The 19,294-nt window shown below is 43.4% G+C and overlaps 2 protein-coding genes and 1 long non-coding RNA gene across 3 annotated transcripts in view; 2 read left to right on the forward strand and 1 right to left on the reverse strand.

The window, feature by feature from the left end:
* The window catches only part of LOC115186634 (uncharacterized), a 40,323-nt gene extending 34,596 nt beyond the window's left edge, over positions 1-5,727 (reverse strand). Inside the window, 1 exon segment of the mRNA XM_029746202.1 lies at positions 5,695-5,727. The gene's annotated coding sequence lies outside the window, so the exon portion shown is untranslated.
* The window catches only part of LOC115186636 (zinc finger protein 271-like), a gene marked incomplete at both ends in the record, with an annotated part of 131,931 nt that overhangs the window by 68,309 nt on the left and 44,328 nt on the right, over positions 1-19,294 (forward strand). The window lies entirely within an intron of this gene.
* LOC115186642 (uncharacterized) lies at positions 18,041-18,578 on the forward strand. The gene is made up of 3 exons (XR_003875812.1): positions 18,041-18,130; positions 18,233-18,313; positions 18,421-18,578. It is a non-coding gene; the product is annotated as an uncharacterized LOC115186642 (long non-coding RNA).

Consider the following 19,294-nt stretch of genomic DNA (forward strand, 5'->3'; position numbering starts at 1 on the left):
GCAGCAAGTTAGTAAAATAAATAGGTTTTGACCTTTGTGTGGTGGACCATTCTTGATTCCTACCTGTCTCCTCCCCTTCATCTACACTGATTGAAGTGGATTTAACAAGTGTAACTTAATTGTAACATAATCACATAGGCCTACAGATTCACTTCCTCATCTCAGTTCCACTTGAATCCTTAAGAGTCTATTGATGCACATACTTTATAGTATGTCCATATGTACAGTACTAGACAAAAGTTTAGACACACCTCCTCATTCCAGGGATTTTCTTTATTTTTTACTATTTTCTACATTGTAGAATAACAGTGAAGACATCAAAACTATGAAATAACATATGTGGAATCATGTAGTAACCAAAAAAGTGTTAAACAAATCAAAATATATTTTATATTTGAGTTTCTTCAAAGTAGCCACCTTGATGACAGCTTTGCACACTCTTGGCATTCTCTCAACCAGCTTTTTGAGGTAGTCACCAGGGGCAGAATGACAGATTTGTACCTTGTCAGCTCAGGGATTTGAACTTGCAACCTTACAGTTACTAGTCCAACGCTCTAACCACTAGGCTACCTGCCACAATAAGTGTTTTATATTACCATACAGTATCAAATATGATCATTCAAGTCTCCCTATTTAATAATGGTTTAATGGGGGGTACTATATAAACCTTATGGTCATTTTAATGGTAACTCTTTACACAATCCCATCAGATTGTGTAAAGGATGTTATGAGTTTAGAAAAATAGTGACTTGGAAGCATCTCTCTGACCTCACCCTGCTGAAACACACTCAAGTAAAGACCACATAGCTACAGGTTAAGGCGCACTGATCAAAAATCATTCAGCCATTTCCTGGTTGCTAACATTTTAATAGTGAGCCTAATTTCAGTTTATGTGACAAAACAAGTACAGTGTAGAGAATCATTGTACCATTTAAACCGCTGTTGTAACTAGCAGCACAGAGTGTTTAACTGTATTGTAACTGTATACTGATCCGTGTCCTGGGGACAGAAAAGGCATGGTAGGAATGACTCAGCAGAACTCCAACACTAGTTTAGTGGATTCCAAATGTTCCCTCTACTTTATTCTACATTATTAACCTGAAATACTCACTTTACTTGGAAACTGCGTTACAGTTTAGAGATGAAACTATGAGCTGCTCTGTCATCTCAAAATGGTTCTGTACAGATCATTTTTTATTTTCAGTTTCAACAGCTGTCACGTTACCCGTTTATATAACAACAGTAACCAGAGCTTACTAACAGTCAGATGCATTCAACAGCTGTCACGTTACCCGTTTATATAACAACAGTAACCAGAGCTTACTAACAGTCAGATGCATTCAACAGCTGTCACGTTACCCGTTTATATAACAACAGTAACCAGAGCTTACTAACAGTCAGATGCATTCAACAACAGTCACGTTACCCGTTTATATATCAACAGTAACCAGAGCTTACTAACAGTCAGATGCATTCAACAACAGTCACGTTACCCGTTTATATAACAACAGTAACCAGAGCTTACTAACAGTCAGATGCATTCAACAACAGTCACGTTACCCGTTTATATAACAACAGTAACCAGAGCTTACTAACAGTCAGATGCATTCAACAACAGTCACGTTACCCGTTTATATAACAACAGTAACCAGAGCTTACTAACAGTCAGATGCATTCAACAACAGTCACGTTACCCGTTTATATAACAACAGTAACCAGACTAACAGTCAGATTCAACAGCTGTAACTCATGACGTTGTACTGAATCTTGCTTCAGTTATTGGCTGCTAACTCATGACGCTGTACTGAATCTTGCTTCAGTTATTGGCTGCTAACTCATGACGCTGTACTGAATCTTGCTTCAGTTATTGGCTGCTAACTCATGACGCTGTACTGAATCTTGCTTCAGTTATTGGCTGCTCCTCACTGAGGGAAACAGAACCACAAGACGTCAGTCCTCTTTTATTAAGTCTTCAACACATCTGGCGTTATTTTAGATAAACAAATCATTTACTGGAAACCAGGTTTAGTTGTGTTTTTTTCATCAAATATGAATTCATGTAGGCCTTTAAGAATTATAAACAGGCCTTCAAACCCAAAAGGTTTTCATTTGAGAATGTTCATTTGTTGGCCTCAAATATTAAACTGCCTTAAAAAATATTTAATGATTAGTTGAATCAGGTGTGTAAGTGCTGGTCAGAACAAAAGGATTGAGAAACCCTGAGATAAACATAAAACCATATAATGTAAAAGCTCCTCCACCATCTTTACCAGACGTTTTACTGATAACATGTAGACCTACTGATTAGTTTCCACTTTGAAAACTGCTATCTGTCAGCAACTCAGCTCAAGTAGCAGTTCTACTAACTAGTAATATCTCATTCCAGGTATTCATTCTCTTACTCTGTCCAATAGAATAAATTATTGTTCAAAGATACTTACTTTATTTGTCAGTAATCTCCATATAGCGTCTTCTGCTCTGTCGTCTCAAAATGGATCCTGAACAAAATAACAACTTTACTTTCGGTTTCAATCAGCCGCCTCCCCACCCTGATAATAAAGTGTTTTATTGGTATCTTCCACTAGATGGCAGTAAACACCAGCTGTAACTAGATTTAACAACTATGTGTTTGGTTTCATACAGGCAGTGTCCCAGAGGAGGAGTGCTGATATAGTATCAGGTCCCCCCTCTCCATGTACTCTGATTCATTATGATCTAGGATCAGGTCCCCCCTCTCCATGTAATCTGATTCATTATGATCTAGGATCAGGTCCCCACCTCTCCATGTAATCTGATTCATTATGATCTAGGATCAGGTACCCCCTCTCCATGTAATCTGATTCATTATGATCTAGGATCAGGTCCCCCCTCTCCATGTTATCTGATTCATTATGATCTAGGATCAGGTCCCCCCTCTCCATGTAATCTGATTCATTATGATCTAGGATCAGGTCCCCCCTCTCCATGTAATCTGATTCATTATGATATAGGATCAGGTCCCCCCCTCTCCATGTAATCTGATTCATTCTGATCTAGGATCAGGTCCCCCCTCTCCATGTAATCTGATTCATTATGATCTAGGATCAGGTCCCCCCTCTCCATGTCATTTGATTCATTATGATCTAGGATCAGGTCCCCACCTCTCCATGTAATCTGATTCATTATGATCTAGGATCAGGTCCCTCCTCTCCATGTAATCTGATTCATTATGATCTAGGATCAGGTCCCTCCTCTCCATGTAATCTGATTCATTATGATCTAGGATCAGGTCCCCCTCTCCATGTAATCTGATTCATTATGATCTAGGATCAGGTCCCCCCTCTCCATGTAATCTGATTCATTATGATCTAGGATCAGGTCCCTCCTCTCCATGTAATCTGATTCATTATGATCTAGGATCAGGTCCCTCCTCTCCATGTAATCTGATTCATTATGATCTAGGATCAGGTCCCCCCTCTCCATGTTATCTGATTCATTTTGATCTAGGATCAGGTCCCCCCTCTCCATGTAATCTGATTCATTATGATCTAGGATCAGGTCCCTCCTCTCCATGTAATCTGATTCATTATGATATAGGATCAGGTCCCCACCTCTCCATGTCATCTGATTCATTATGATCTAGGATCAGGTCCCCACCTCTCCATGTAATCTGATTCATTATGATCTAGGATCAGGTCCCCCTCTCCATGTAATCTGAATCATTATGATCTAGGATCAGGTCCCTCCTCTCCATGTAATCTGATTCATTATGATCTAGGATCAGGTCCCTCCTCTCCATGTAATCTGATTCATTATGATCTAGGATCAGGTCCCCCCTCTCCATGTAATCTGATTCATTATGATCTAGGATCAGGTCCCCCCTCTCCATGTAATCTGATTCATTATGATCTAGGATCAGGTCCCCCCCTCTCCATGTAATCTGATTCATTATGATCTAGGATCAGGTACTCCTCTCCATGTAATCTGATTCATTATGATATAGGATCAGGTCCTCCTCTCCATGTAATCTGATTCATTATGATCTACAAGGCTAAACTGATCCTAGATCAGCTCTCCTTCTCTTTATGAATACTGTCACAGGTGACTCCTCAAAATGAGGCTCATGATATATAAATTATAATCTATAAGAATCAATTAGGATCATTCATTGATCTGCTTTGCCATGAACAGATCTGTGAGGGTTAACTTAAAGGTTCTATATAGACCTTATGGTCATTTTAATGGGGTTGAACATCCATCCCATCAGATTGTGTAAAGGATTTTTTGAGTTCAGAAAAATACAGATTTGGAAGCATCTCTCTGACCTCACTCTGCTGAAACACACTCAAGTAAAGACCACATAGCTACAGTTTAAGGCGGACTGTTCAGAAATCGTTCCGTCATTTCATGATTGCTAAAATTGTAGTAGTTAGCCTCATTTCAGTTTATGTGACAAAACAACCAAGTACAGTGAAGAGAACCGCTGTTGACCAAAAAAGTTACATACTGAGCTAAAGTAGCAGCACTCACAAACTACATTTTTTACATTTTAGTCATTTAGCAGAGGCTCTTATCCAGAGCGACTTACAGTAGAGCGCATACATTTTTACATACCGGCCCCCCCGTGGGAAACGAACCCACAACCCTGGCGTTGCAAGCGCCATGCTCTACCAACTGAGCTACAATGTTCCCTCTGCTTTACTTTGACACTGAGTTGCAGTTTAGAGATGAAACTATGAGCTGCACTGTCATCTCAAAATGGTTCTGTACAGATACTTTCTTATTTTCAGTTTCAACTGCAGCCACTAGTGATGGGTCGTGAAGAGCCAGCTCTTATAGGTGAACGTTGGGAGCCGGCTCGCATATCAGAAGAGCCAAATCTATTTATAAAAATATTTTTTAAATGAAGATATGAATAATCAAAAGATTTAAATGAATAGAATTAACTAATTCAAAGAACGAAAAAATATAATAATAATATATGCCTAAATGCTCAAACATTCATTCTGTCTGCTCAGACTAACAGCCTCACCTGTTGTTCCTGTCAATCAGACACGCAGTGTCAACCAATGAACCAAAGACGCGTGAGGGAGGGCCGAGCCAACTCACTCACAGTCACACACTTAGCAGCCGAGGAGAGAGAGGAAGGACAGCTGTGAAAACAACAGCTGGAAAATGAGTCGGAAGCAGAGTAGCATTTGGATGCATTTTAATAATGTAGACAATGTTAGAACACAGTGTAGAATTTGCCAAAACAAAATCTCATATTAAGCCGGTTCAATCCACAACCTACACCGGCATATGAGAACTGTGCACCCACCTGTGAAGCTAGCTGTAGCGGAGCTTGGAGAAACTAGCGGGCCTGCTAGTGATAGTGGTGGAGCCAGCACCTCCACACGTGGAGATGTACCCACTCAGTCAAGTAGGCCTACTCCACGACCCACAGCAACGCAGTCTTCTATGGACCAGTTTATGCCAAAGTCTATGTCTGTAGCAAAACAAGGCCAAATTAATATTGCGTTGGCTAAAATGATTGTCACAGCTTTCCAGCCATTTTAGATTGTGGAGGTTTTAGAAACTATAGCAATAGTCTAAATCCAATGTACACAATTCCAAGCAGGAAAACCCTTTCAAAATCTCTTTTCCACAAATGTACGAGAGCACACAGGCTTCAGTGCGGGAAAGAGTCCAAAAAGCTACTGCAGTTTGCCTTACCACTGACTGCTGGACATCAAGGGTAACCACTTCTTACATGTCGGGTACATGTCACTTCATTGAAGATTTTTTCGATGTCTAGCTGTCTTCTGGACTGCTTTGAGTTCAGCGACAGACACACCTCAGAGAACTTGGCAGAGGAACTGTTGAGAGTGGCCAGAGAAGGACAAGTAGATGGAAAAGTGGTCTGTTGTGTTAGCGACAATGCAGCTAACATAATCAAAGCCATGAACATTTTTAATAAATTGACCATTCTTCCATGTCTTGTCTACACAATCAACCTGATTGTAAGAGATGCTCTGAAGGTGATGAAGCCCACTGTGGACAAAGTGAAAGCAGCTGCTGAATACTTCCACAGGAGCACAGTAGGTGCTGAAAAACTAAAGTCTACACAACGCCAGATGGGGATGCATGAGCTGAGGCCTAACAAGACTGCACTACAAGGTGGAATTTAACATTTTATATGTTGAAGCGGTTTCTTGAGTCAAACGATGCCATCATCTCTACCCTGGGCATTGTCAATGCACCTGTTGATGCTCTGACCCAAGAGGAATGGGAGGTGGTGGAGGAGGTGTGCAGAGTCCTGGAGCAGGTCACTGTGGAGATCAGTGGAGAGAGGTACAGTAAGCAGTTATTACTGCATCATTATTTAATCCAGTATTATATATGTATATGAGCAGTAGATGAGAATGTAGTATCAGTAGACTAAACATGAAGCTGAACTAATAAGTTACTGTTCTCTCTTTTCAGCTATGTGACCACCTCAACAATGATACTCCTGTGTAAGGGTCTGCAGCGAATCACAGCCAGCCGCCAGAGAGAAGCAAATTTAACCACAGGACATGTGACAGAGTTGATGGACACCATATGTTCATCAATGGCCAGAAAGTTCCACAGAATGGAATATAATCACGTGCTATCAGAAACCGCTGCACATGACCACAGGTTTAAGAAGTTAGTCTTCAGTGATGCCAGAGAGATTGATGAGGCTCTTCAAAGAATAACCTCAGCAGCAGGGAGGGACAGCCTCAGCAGTCAGCTGGCTCAGGCACCAGGGCAACAGGAAGAAGAGGGATCAGATGGAGGGACAGCCCCAGCAGTCAGCTGGCTCAGGCACCAGGGCAACAGGAAGAAGAGGGAGGGACAGCCCCAGCAGTCAGCTGGCTCAGGCACCAGGGCAACAGGAAGAAGAGGGATCAGATGGAGGGACAGCCTCAGCAGTCAGCTGGCTCAGGCACCAGGGCAACAGGAAGAAGAGGGATCAGATGGAGGGACAGCCCCAGCAGTCAGCTGGCTCAGGCACCAGGGCAACAGGAAGAAGAGGGAGCAGATGGAGGGACAGCCCCAGCAGTCAGCTGGCTCAGGCACCAGGGCAACAGGAAGAAGAGGGAGGGACAGCCCCAGCAGTCAGCTGGCTCAGGCACCAGGGCAACAGGAAGAAGAGGGATCAGATGGAGGGACAGCCCCAGCAGTCAGCTGGCTCAGGCACCAGGGCAACAGGAAGAAGAGGGAGGGACAGCCCCAGCAGTCAGCTGGCTCAGGCACCAGGGCAACAGGAAGAAGAGGGATCAGATGGAGGGACAGCCTCAGCAGTCAGCTGGCTCAGGCACCAGGGCAACAGGAAGAAGAGGGATCAGATGGAGGGACAGCCCCAGCAGTCAGCTGGCTCAGGCACCAGGGCAACAGGAAGAAGAGGGAGGGACAGCCCCAGCAGTCAGCTGGCTCAGGCACCAGGGCAACAGGAAGAAGAGGGATCAGATGGAGGGACAGCCCCAGCAGTCAGCTGGCTCAGGCACCAGGGCAACAGGAAGAAGAGGGATCAGATGGAGGGACAGCCTCAGCAGTCAGCTGGCTCAGGCACCAGGGCAACAGGAAGAAGAGGGAGGGACAGCCCCAGCAGTCAGCTGGCTCAGGCACCAGGGCAACAGGAAGAAGAGGGATCAGATGGAGGGACAGCCCCAGCAGTCAGCTGGCTCAGGCACCAGGGCAACAGGAAGAAGAGGGATCAGATGGAGGGACAGCCCCAGCAGTCAGCTGGCTCAGGCACCAGGGCAACAGGAAGAAGAGGGATCAGATGGTGCAGAAGCACCAGCAGTAGTGTCACAAACGTCTGCGGTTTGGATGCTGTTTGACGAGAGAGCAACTGGGGATGCAGCACGAAGGAATCCCTCAGCAGATGCCATAATGGAGGTCCGATCCTAATTGGAGGAGCCCCTCCTCCAAAGATCTGCAGATCCTCTGAGCGGGTGGAAGAACAAGGCCTCTGTCTATCAACGGCTTACTAAAGTCATGACAGGGAGACTCTGCATAGTGGCCACATCCGTTCCCTCTGAGAGGGTCTTCTCGAAAACGGGGCAAATAATTACTGAGAGAAGAAACCGCACCAGCCCCTCGAAAGTGAGGCAGCTTGCATTTCTGAATGCAAATCTCTCATAAAAGCAAAATATGGTCAGTAATAAAGAAGAGAGAGAAAAGAGGGACCAGTTTAATGTTAAAAGTGGGATCCTGCAGTTTTGCACATTGTTATTTATTTTTCTTTGATATGGTTAAATATTCTATTATTATGTTGTTCAGATTGTATTCATTTTGATTGGTTAGATTTATATGCACTTTGTTTAAATACATTAAAAAGTTATACTTCAAATACAAATGTTTAAGAGCATTCTTTTTCAAAACAAACAAATGCATTTTTAAATACATTGTTGTTAAGGTAGAGTATGATTTCATTTAATAATTTAATTAGAATTGTTTTAACACCAATCATAGTCAAACACGTCACCACCCATTTATATAACAACAGTAACCAGAGGGTGGGGCTAACAGTAACCAGAGGGTGGGGCTAACAGTAACCAGAGGGTGGGGCTAACAGTAACCAGAGGGTGGGGCTAACAGTAACCAGAGGGTGGAGCTAACAGTAACCAGAGGGTGGGGCTAACAGTAACCAGAGGGTGGAGCTAACAGTAACCAGAGGGTGGAGCTAACAGTAACCAGAGGGTGGAGCTAACAGTAACCAGAGAGTGGGGCTAACAGTAACCAGAGGGTGGAGCTAACAGTAACCAGAGGGTGGGGCTAACAGTAACCAGAGAGTGGGGCTAACAGTAACCAGAGGGTGGAGCTAACAGTAACCAGAGGGTGGAGCTAACAGTAACCAGAGGGTGGAGCTAACAGTAACCAGAGAGTGGGGCTAACAGTAACCAGAGGGTGGAGCTAACAGTAACCAGAGGGTGGAGCTAACAGTAACCAGAGGGTGGAGCTAACAGTAACCAGAGAGTGGGGCTAACAGTAACCAGAGGGTGGGGCTAACAGTAACCAGAGAGTGGGGCTAACAGTAACCAGAGAGTGGGGCTAACAGTAACCAGAGAGTGGGGCTAACAGTAACCAGAGAGTGGGGCTAACAGTAACCAGAGAGTGGGGCTAACAGTAACCAGAGGGTGGGGCTAACAGTAACCAGAGGGTGGGGCTAACAGTAACCAGAGGGTGGGGCTAACAGTAACCAGAGGGTGGGGCTAACAGTCAGTTGCATGTGACAGCAGTAACTCATGACATTGTACTGAATCTTGCTTCAGTTTTTATATTATAGTCCTTCTTCAAGACATCTCTTTTACATTATTTTAGCTAAACATATCATTTACTAGAAACCAGGTTTAGCTGTGTTTTTTTCATCAAATATGAATTCATGTAGGCCTTTAATAATTATAAACAGGCCTTCAAACCCAAAAGGTTTTCATTTGAGAATGTTCATTTGTTGGCCTCAAATATTAAACTGCCTTAAAAAATATTTGATGATTAGTTGAATCAGGTGTGTAAGTGCTGGTCAGAACAAAAGGATGAGAAACCCTGAGATAAACATAAAACCATATAATGTAAAAGCTCCTCCACCATCTTTACCAGACGTTTACCTGATAACATGTAGACCTACTGATTAGTTTCCACTTTGAAAACTGCTGTCTGTCAGCAACTCAGCTCATATAACAGTTCTACTAACTACTACTAGTACTATATCTTACTCTGTCCTTTAGAATGTATTACTGTTCAGAAATACTGAGAAATACTCACTTTATTTGTCAGTAATCTCCATATAGCGTCTTCTGCTCTGTCGTCTCAAAATGGATTCTGTACAAAAGAACAACTTAACTTTCTGTTTCACTCAGCCTCCTCCCCACCCTGAAAATAAAGTGTTTTATTGGTATCTTCCACTAGATGGCAGTAAACACCTGCTGTAACTAGATTTAACAACGATGTGTTTGGTTTCATACAGGCAGTGTCCCAGAGGAGGAGTGCTGATATAGTATCAGGTCCCCCCTCTCCATGTACTCTGATTCATTATGATCTAGGATCAGGTCCCTCCTCTCCATGTAATCTAATTCATTATGATCTAGGATCAGGTCCCCCCTCTCCATGTAATCTGATTCATTATGATCTAGGATCAGGTCCTCCTCTCCATGTAATCTGATTCATTATGATCTAGGATCAGGTCCCTCCTCTCCATGTAATCTGATTCATTATGATCTAGGATCAGGTCCCCCCTCTCCATGTAATCTGATTCATTATGATCTAGCATCAGGTCCCTCCTCTCCATGTAATCTGATTCATTATGATCTAAAATCAGGTCCCCCCTGTCCATGTAATCTCATTCATTATGATCTAGGATCAGGTCCCTCTCTCCATGTAATCTGATTCATTGTGATCTAGGATCAGGTCCCTCCTCTCCATGTAATCTGATTCATTATGATCTAGGATCAGGTCCCTCTCTCTATGTAATCTGATTCATTATGATCTAGCATCAGGTCCCCCCTCTCCATGTAATCTGATTCATTATGATCTAGGATCAGGTCCCCCCTCCTCTCCATGTAATCTGATTCATTATGATCTAGGATCAGGTCCCCCCTGTCCATGTAATCTGATTCATTATGATCTAGGATCAGGTCCCCCCTCTCCATGTAATCTGATTCATTATGATCTAGGATCAGGTCCTCCTCTCCATGTAATCTGATTCATTATGATCTAGGATCAGGTCCCTCCTCTCCATGTAATCTGATTCATTATGATCTAGGATCAGCTCCCCCTCTCCATGTAATCTGATTCATTATGATCTAGGATCAGGTCCTCCTCTCCATGTAATCTGATTCATTATGATCTAGGATCAGGTCCCCCTGTCCATGTAATCTGATTCATTATGATCTAGGATCAGGTCCCCCTCTCCATGTAATCTGATTCATTATGATCTAGGATCAGGTCCCCCTCTCCATGTAATCTGATTCATTATGATCTAGGATCAGGTCCCCCCTCTCCATGAAATCTGATTCATTATGATCTAAAAGGCTAAACTGATCCTAGATCAGCTATCCTACTCTTTATGAATACTGTCACAGGTGACTCCTCAAGATGAGGCTCATGATTTATAAGTTATATTAACTTAAAGGTTCTATATAGACCTTATGGTCATTTTAATGGGGTTGAACATCCATCCCATCAGATTGTCTAAAGGATTTTATGAGTTCAGAAAAATAGTGACTTGGAAACATCTCTCTGACCTCACCCTGCTGAAACACACTCAAGTAAAGACCACATTGCTACAGTTATATGCTTGTCTGTTTCTACCCACTTTTACAGCCAATGTATGGACGGGTATCCATAATCTGGGCTGATAGTCAGGAACACTTGGGTCCATCTGCATCTCAGTGCTTGATTCGTCACTACAGACACCCTGGTTTGAATCCAGGCTGTATCACAACCGGCTGTGATTGGGAGTCCCATAGGTTCGAAACCCAGTGTTGTCCGGGTTTGGCCAGTGTAGGCTATCATTGTAAATAAGAATGTGTTCTTAACTGACTTGCCTAGTTAAATAAAGGTTCAATGTAAAAATCAAATATAAAGCCATTATCCTGACGACGCTTGTGCAAGGGTGGGTAGGCTCTGCACACGGAGCTAACTGGAGCTCTGGACACGGAGCTAACTGGAGCTCTGGACACGGAGCTAACTGGAGCTCTGGACACGGAGGTAACTGGAGCTCTGGACACGGAGCTAACTGGAGCTCTGCACACGGAGCTAACTGGAGCTCTGGACACGGAGCTAACTGGAGCTCTGCACACGGAGCTAACTGGAGCTCTGCACACGGAGCTAACTGGAGCTCTGCACACGGAGCTAACTGGAGCTCTGCACACGGAGCTAACTGGAGCTCTGCACACGGAGCTAACTGGAGCTCTGCACACGGAGCTAACTGGAGCTCTGGACACGGACCTAACTGGAGCTCTGGACACGGAGCTAACTGGAGCTCTGGACACGGACCTAACTGGAGCTCTGGACACGGAGCTAACTGGAGGTCTGGACACAGAGCTAACTGGAGCTCTGGACACGGAGCTAACTGGAGCTCTGGACACGGAGCTAACTGGAGCTCTGCACACGGAGCTAACTGGAGCTCAGCACACGGAGCTAACTGGAGCTCTGGACACGGAGCTAACTGGAGCTCTGGACACGGAGCTAACTGGAGCTCTGCACACGGAGCTAACTGGAGCTCTGCACACGGAGCTAACTGGAGCTCTGCACACGGAGCTAACTGGAGCTCTGGACACGGAGCTAACTGGAGCTCTGCACACGGAGCTAACTGGAGCTCTGGACACGGAGATAACTGGAGCTCTGCACACAGAGCTAACTGGAGCTCTGGACACGGAGCTAACTGGAGCTCTGGACACGGAGCTAACTGGAGCTCTGGACACGGAGCTAACTGGAGCTCTGCACACGGAGCTAACTGGAGCTCTGCACACGGAGCTAACTGGAGCTCTGGACACGGAGGTAACTGGAGCTCTGCACACGGAGCTAACTGGAGCTCTGGACACGGAGCTAACTGGAGCTCTGGACGCGGAGCTAACTGGAGCTCTGGACACGGAGCTAACTGGAGCTCTGCACACAGAGCTAACTGCAGCTCTGGACACGGAGCTAACTGGAGCTCTGCACACGGAGCTAACTGGAGCTCTGGACACGGAGATAACTGGAGCTCTGCACACGGAGCTAACTGGAGCTCGGCAGCTTCATCACTGTTGGTCTTGCTGGCAGCCTCACTTGTTTGATGATGCTGCTGCTGCTGCTCATCACTCTCCTTTGGCTTTGTTTGGCTACTTTTTGTCCATTGTCTGAAGAAGCCTATTGTGGTGAAATGTCAGGAGCACATTTTTTAAATGTACTTTTTATCTTTTTAGAAACTTTTAAATGAACCACATGGATTCTAACTGGGGACTCAACTAAAACTAGACAAATACACTTTTCTTTATGTCTTTTTGGGACCAAATAAATTCATACCAACAGTGGACAATTCCCATCAAAAGCATGGGGCTACAACTGTCAAGAGGGGAATAGAGGGAGTATTCCCCTTGGAGAACCCAGTGTGCAACTCTGAAGAAAAACATGTCGGAGAATAACAACAATCTCAATCTGAAGCTCTTCAATTAGTTGGCATCTAATTGAAGAACATACTGCTTTATAGATCCCAGCCTGAACAAACAATTGTTTGGGCCTGACTTTGAGCACTTACACTGGGCATCCATTGAGTCTCCATGTGTCAAGCAGTACAGAGAAACCCCCTCTAGATGACAGCAGAGGCTCTTGGATCTACCCTGTCTAACCACCAGTTTAGTGACCTTGTTCCATCAATATGTCCATACTACTTCACAACCCATTTCAGGTCTTGACCAGCAATGTCCCATTGGGCTCAACCAAGCCGAGAGTGAGGTTCTAGAAAGAGGACTGACTTTCATACCAACTCCTAAACAGGTGGACTGACTTTCATACCAACTCCTTAACAGGTGGACTGGCTTTCATACCAACTCCTAAACAGGTGGACTGACTTTCATACCAACTCCTAAACAGGTGGACTTACTTTCATACCAACACCTAAACAGGTGGACTTACTTTCATACCAACTCCTAAACAGGTGGACTGACTTTCATACCAACTCCTAAACAGGTGGACTGACTTTCATACCAACTCCTAAACAGGTGGACTGACTTTCATACCAACTCCTAAACAGGTGGACTGACTTTCATACCAACTCCTAAACAGGTGGACTGACTTTCATACCAACTCCTAAACAGGTGGACTGACTTTCATACCAACTCCTAAACAGGTGGACTGACTTTCATACCAACTCCTAAACAGGTGGACTGACCTTCATACCAACTCCTAAACAGGTGGACTGACTTTCATACCAACTCCTAAACAGATGGACTGACTTTCATACCAACTCCTAAACAGGTGGACTGACTTTCATACCAACTCCTAAACAGGTGGACTGACTTTCATACCAACTCCTAAACAGGTGGACTGACTTTCATACCAACTCCTAAACAGGTGGACTGACTTTCATACCAACTCCTAAACAGGTGGACTGACTTTCATACCAACTCCTAAACAGGTGGACTGACTTTCATACCAACTCCTAAACAGGTGGACTGACTTTCATACCAACTCCTAAACAGGTGGACTGACTTTCATACCAACTCCTAAACAGGTGGACTGACTTTCATACCAACTCCTAAACAGGTGGACTGACTTTCATACCAACTCCTAAACAGGTGGACTGACTTTCATACCAACTCCTAAACAGGTGGACTGACTTTCATACCAACTCCTAAACAGGTGGACTGACTTTCATACCAACTCCTAAACAGGTGGACTGACTTTCATACCAATTCCTAAACAGGTGGACTGACTTTCATACCAACTCCTAAACAGGTGGACTGACTTTCATACCAACTCCTAAACAGGTGGACTGACTTTCATACCAACTCCTAAACAGGTGGACTGACTTTCATACCAACTCCTAAACAGGTGGACTGACTTTCATACCAACTCCTAAACAGGTGGACTGACTTTCATACCAACTCCTAAACAGGTGGACTGGGAGGAGCTCCGGAGGGGATCTACACGTCTATCATAGTAGATTGAAGTTATCAGATCATTGTGAAAATGAAACAGATTTTCCTCAGATACTATTTCCAAACCCCTCACATTGGGAACCTCAGTTGGAGTCAGAAACTAGTCAGACTCTGATACGTAGGGATGTGACTTCCTTTTCACAATTCAGAACCAGTCCTTTTTATCAGCTTAACCTTACAAATGGTTAAAAATGAAGCTCTAGAAATATAGTGATTAAACCAGCAGATAAGGGGCTCAGATTGTTGTAATGGATAAAGTGAATATCTTCTTGAAGCCAATAGACAATAGGATCATGTTAAACACTATGTTCCATTGTCCCACTCAACACAACCGGAAAACACAAAGATTAATCCAGGAGATAAACTGTATGAGGATAAGTACATTACAGATAAACAGATGGTCTGTCTTTTTGGGCCAGATTCTCCAAGGCCTAGGCAGTTTTACTTACTGCCTAAAACACATATCTCCTGAGACGTGGGCGGTTCCCTGCGGCTGACCAATAGGAAGTGATTGTGTCTCAGAGACGTGGGCGGTTCCCTGCAGCTGACCAATAGGAAGTGATTGTGTCTCAGAGACGTGGGCGGTTCCCTGCGGCTGACCAATAGGAAGTGATTGTGTCTCAGAGACGTGGGCGGTTCCCTGCGGCTGACCAATAGGAAGTGATTGTGTCTCAGAGACATGGGTGGTTCCCTGCGGCTGACCAATAGGAAGTGATTGTGTCTCAGAGACGTGGGTGGTTCCCTGCAGCTGACCAATAGGAAGTGATTGTGTCTCAGAGACGTGGGCGGTTCCCTGCGGCTGACCAATAGGAAGTGATTGTGTCACAGAATCTTACTGTATTGCTGAATATATAGACTTTTATTGCTGAATATATAGACTTTTATATCAACCCTCTATCCCAGAAACACCCAGCTATGTTCAGGGTACTGATGAATGAAGGGTTTATTACTATTGTAGTACTGACTTTAATATCAACCCTCTATCCCAGAAACACCCAGCTATGTTCAGGGTACTGATGAATGAAGGGTTTATTACTATTGTAGTACTGACTTTAATATCAACCCTCTATCCCAGAAACACCCAGCTATGTTCAGGGTACTGATGAATGAAGGGTTTATTACTATTGTAGTACTGACTTTAATATCAACCCTCTATCCCAGAAACACCCAGCTATGTTCAGGATACTGATGAATGAAGGGTTTATTACTATTGTAGTACTGACTTTAATATCAACCCTCTATCCCAGAAACACCCAGCTATGTTCAGGGTACTGATGAATGAAGGGTTTATTACTATTGTATTACTGACTTTAATATCAACCCTCTATCCCAGAAACACCCAGCTATGTTCAGGGTACTGATGAATGAAGGGTTTATTACTATTGTAGTACTGACTTTAATATCAACCCTCTATCCCAGAAACACCCAGCTATGTTCAGGGTACTGATGAATGAAGGGTTTATTACTATTGTAGTACTGACTTTAATATCAACCCTCTATCCCAGAAACACCCAGCTATGTTCAGGATACTGATGAATGAAGGGTTTATTACTATTGTAGTACTGACTTTAATATCAACCCTCTATCCCAGAAACACCCAGCTATGTTCAGGATACTGATGAATGAAGGGTTTATTACTATTGTAGTACTGACTTTAATATCAACCCTCTATCCCAGAAACACCCAGCTATGTTCAGGATACTGATGAATGAAGGGTTTATTACTATTGTAGTACTGACTTTAATATCAACCCTCTATCCCAGAAACACCCAGCTATGTTCAGGATACTGATGAATGAAGGGTTTATTACTATTGTAGTACTGACTTTATTATCAACCCTCTATCCCAGAAACACCCAGCTATGTTCAGGATACTGATGAATGAAGGGTTTATTACTATTGTAGTACTGACTTTAATATCAACCCTCTATCCCAGAAACACCCAGCTATGTTCAGGGTACTGATGAATGAAGGGTTTATTACTAATGTAGTACTGACTTTAATATCAACCCTCTATCCCAGAAACACCCAGCTATGTTCAGGATACTGATGAATGAAGGGTTTATTACTATTGTAGTACTGACTTTAATATCAACCCTCTATCCCAGAAACACCCAGCTATGTTCAGGATACTGATGAATGAAGGGTTTATTACTATTGTAGTACTGGCTTTTATATCAACCCTCTATCCCAGAAACACCCAGCTATGTTCAGGATACTGATGAATGAAGGGTTTATTACTATTGTAGTACTGACTTTTATATCAACCCTCTATCCCAGAAACACCCAGCTATGTTCAGGATACTGATGAATGAAGGGTTTATTACTATTGTAGTACTGACTTTTATATCAACCCTCTATCCCAGAAACACCCAGCTATGTTCAGGATACTGATGAATGAAGGGTTTATTACTATTGTAGTACTGACTTTAATATCAACCCTCTATCCCACAAACACCCAGCTATGTTCAGGGTACTGATGAATGAAGGGTTTATTACTATTGTAGTACTCTTTTTATTAACTTAGCTACTGACTTGTTCTATTGTTGTTGCATTGTCAAGAGGTTAACCTGCAAGGAAGCATTTCAGTACATAATACTTGTATTGTACTTTATATTATTATATATATTTTAGGGTTGCCATGGATTTCAAGCAGGCAATGCCATCAGGTCCAAACCCAAAACAAGGAAATTGTAGGAGACAGGCGTGTTGGGGTTTCCTGCCAGCATGACCACCCGCTTCACTTCCTGAACATGAAAAAGGGTGAAAGGTGGGATGCAGTAATAAAGAGTTTTTTTCAGTTTCTTTTTCAGTATTTTATTTCAGTGTTGATTAATTTAGTTAATTTAGTAAATTGTATTTAGTTATTTAGTGAAGATAATGATGTACTTCTTCTGTAGTTTTTCAAATGCAGTGAACCTGCTGAGAGATGAAGGAGGGGATGAGAGGCCAGAACATCAGTCTCATCTTCATGGAGGACATTGATGCCAGATGCAGTGAACCTGCTGAGAGATGAAGGAGGGGATGAGAGGCCAGAACATCAACCTCATCTTCATGGAGGACATTGATGCCAGATGCAGTGAACCTGCTGAGAGATGAAGGAGGGGATGAGAGGTCAGAACATCAACCTCATCTTCATGGAGGACATTGATGCCAGATGCAGTGAACCTGCTGAGAGGAGAAGGAGGGGATGAGAGGCCAGAACATCAGTCTCATCTTCATGGAGGACATTGATGCCAGATGCAGTGAACCTGCTGAGAGATGAAGGAGGGGATGAGAGGCCAGAACATCAACCTCATCTTCATGGAGAACATTGATGCCAGATGCAGTGAACCTGCTGAGAGATGAAGGAGGGGATGAGAGGCCAGAACATCAACCTCATCTTCATGGAGAACATTGATGCCAGATGCAGTGAACCTGCTGAGAGATGAAGGAGGGGATGAGAGGCCAGAACATCAGTCCCTTCTTCATGGAGAACATTGATTCCAGATGCAGCTACATGTGCAAGTAATTCACCTTTTTTATTCAAGATCTCATTGACTTTTACATTTGAAAAGCAGTTTCTCCAACAATAGTTTTAACATGAACATTTTGTCTGTATCCTTTTAGAGAAACTTTCCTGAATTGAATCATGGGACCAGATTGGTTGTTCCAGGTTTCCATGCTGATGGACATGACTTGCCATGTCAGGTACTTGAACAGGATCCTTAATATTATCAGTAGGTATTTATTAATATTTTATAAGGTTTAACCAAATAACCCTTTTACCATGGTATGACATGATTTTATATTTCTAGATGAAATTCAACACCCGATATGTGGAAGGTGCTGGACTGGCAGATGGGGAGCAGATGGAGAGGCTGTGGTCGTATCTGAGGCGCTTTGGGAAGGTCACCAAAGAAATGAGGCCGTCCCATCTTATTGACCTCCTGACTGATGCTCTTCTCCACCATCGGAAAACACCAGAGGCTACGTTAGTACACTTGGAATTGTTATTCATTTACTTGATGCTGGTTGACTCTAGTGATGTTCCTAACATTTCCTGTTGTTTTGATGTAGTGGACTCTCTGCCATAGAGGGTTTCCCCAGCAACAGAAGTTGCAACAGAGGCAGAAAGGGAAATGGAAAAAATTGCACAGTCTCTTCCAGGTAAACCATTGTATCAATAATCTAAGCATAGAATTTCAGTGTTGATTAGAAATGTTGTCACATCTGTCACTGTTGTTATGTTGTAGGAACAACACTGGACACCATTAGGGATTGGGGCAGGAATGTCAGTGTTGTTATGTTGTAGGAACAACACTGGACACCATTAGGGATTGGGGCAGGAATGTCACTGTTGTTATGTTGTAGGAACAACACTGGACACCATTAGGGATTGGGGCAGGAATGTCAGTGTCACCCTTGAGAGGCAAAAACCTGCTCTGTGCTGGGAGGAGCAATGTGTTGCAATGCTCCAGCAACATACAATTGTATGTAATTCATTTCAAATGACTAAACAAAGTTGTTATTTTTCAACATGCATTATTGTATGCCCTCTGTAATCCATGTTTTATTTTCAGGGTAGAGCAGGAAAGTGGAGATGGAACAGCTGTTTTTCAGCTTGTGCAGTTCGATAGGTACTTCCTCAGTTTTTAACAGTGTAATTGTTAGATCAATGAATATAATTGA

The sequence above is a fragment of the Salmo trutta genome, unplaced genomic scaffold, assembly GCF_901001165.1.
Source record: "Salmo trutta unplaced genomic scaffold, fSalTru1.1, whole genome shotgun sequence".
In the NCBI taxonomy this organism is placed as follows: Eukaryota; Metazoa; Chordata; class Actinopteri; order Salmoniformes; family Salmonidae; genus Salmo; species Salmo trutta.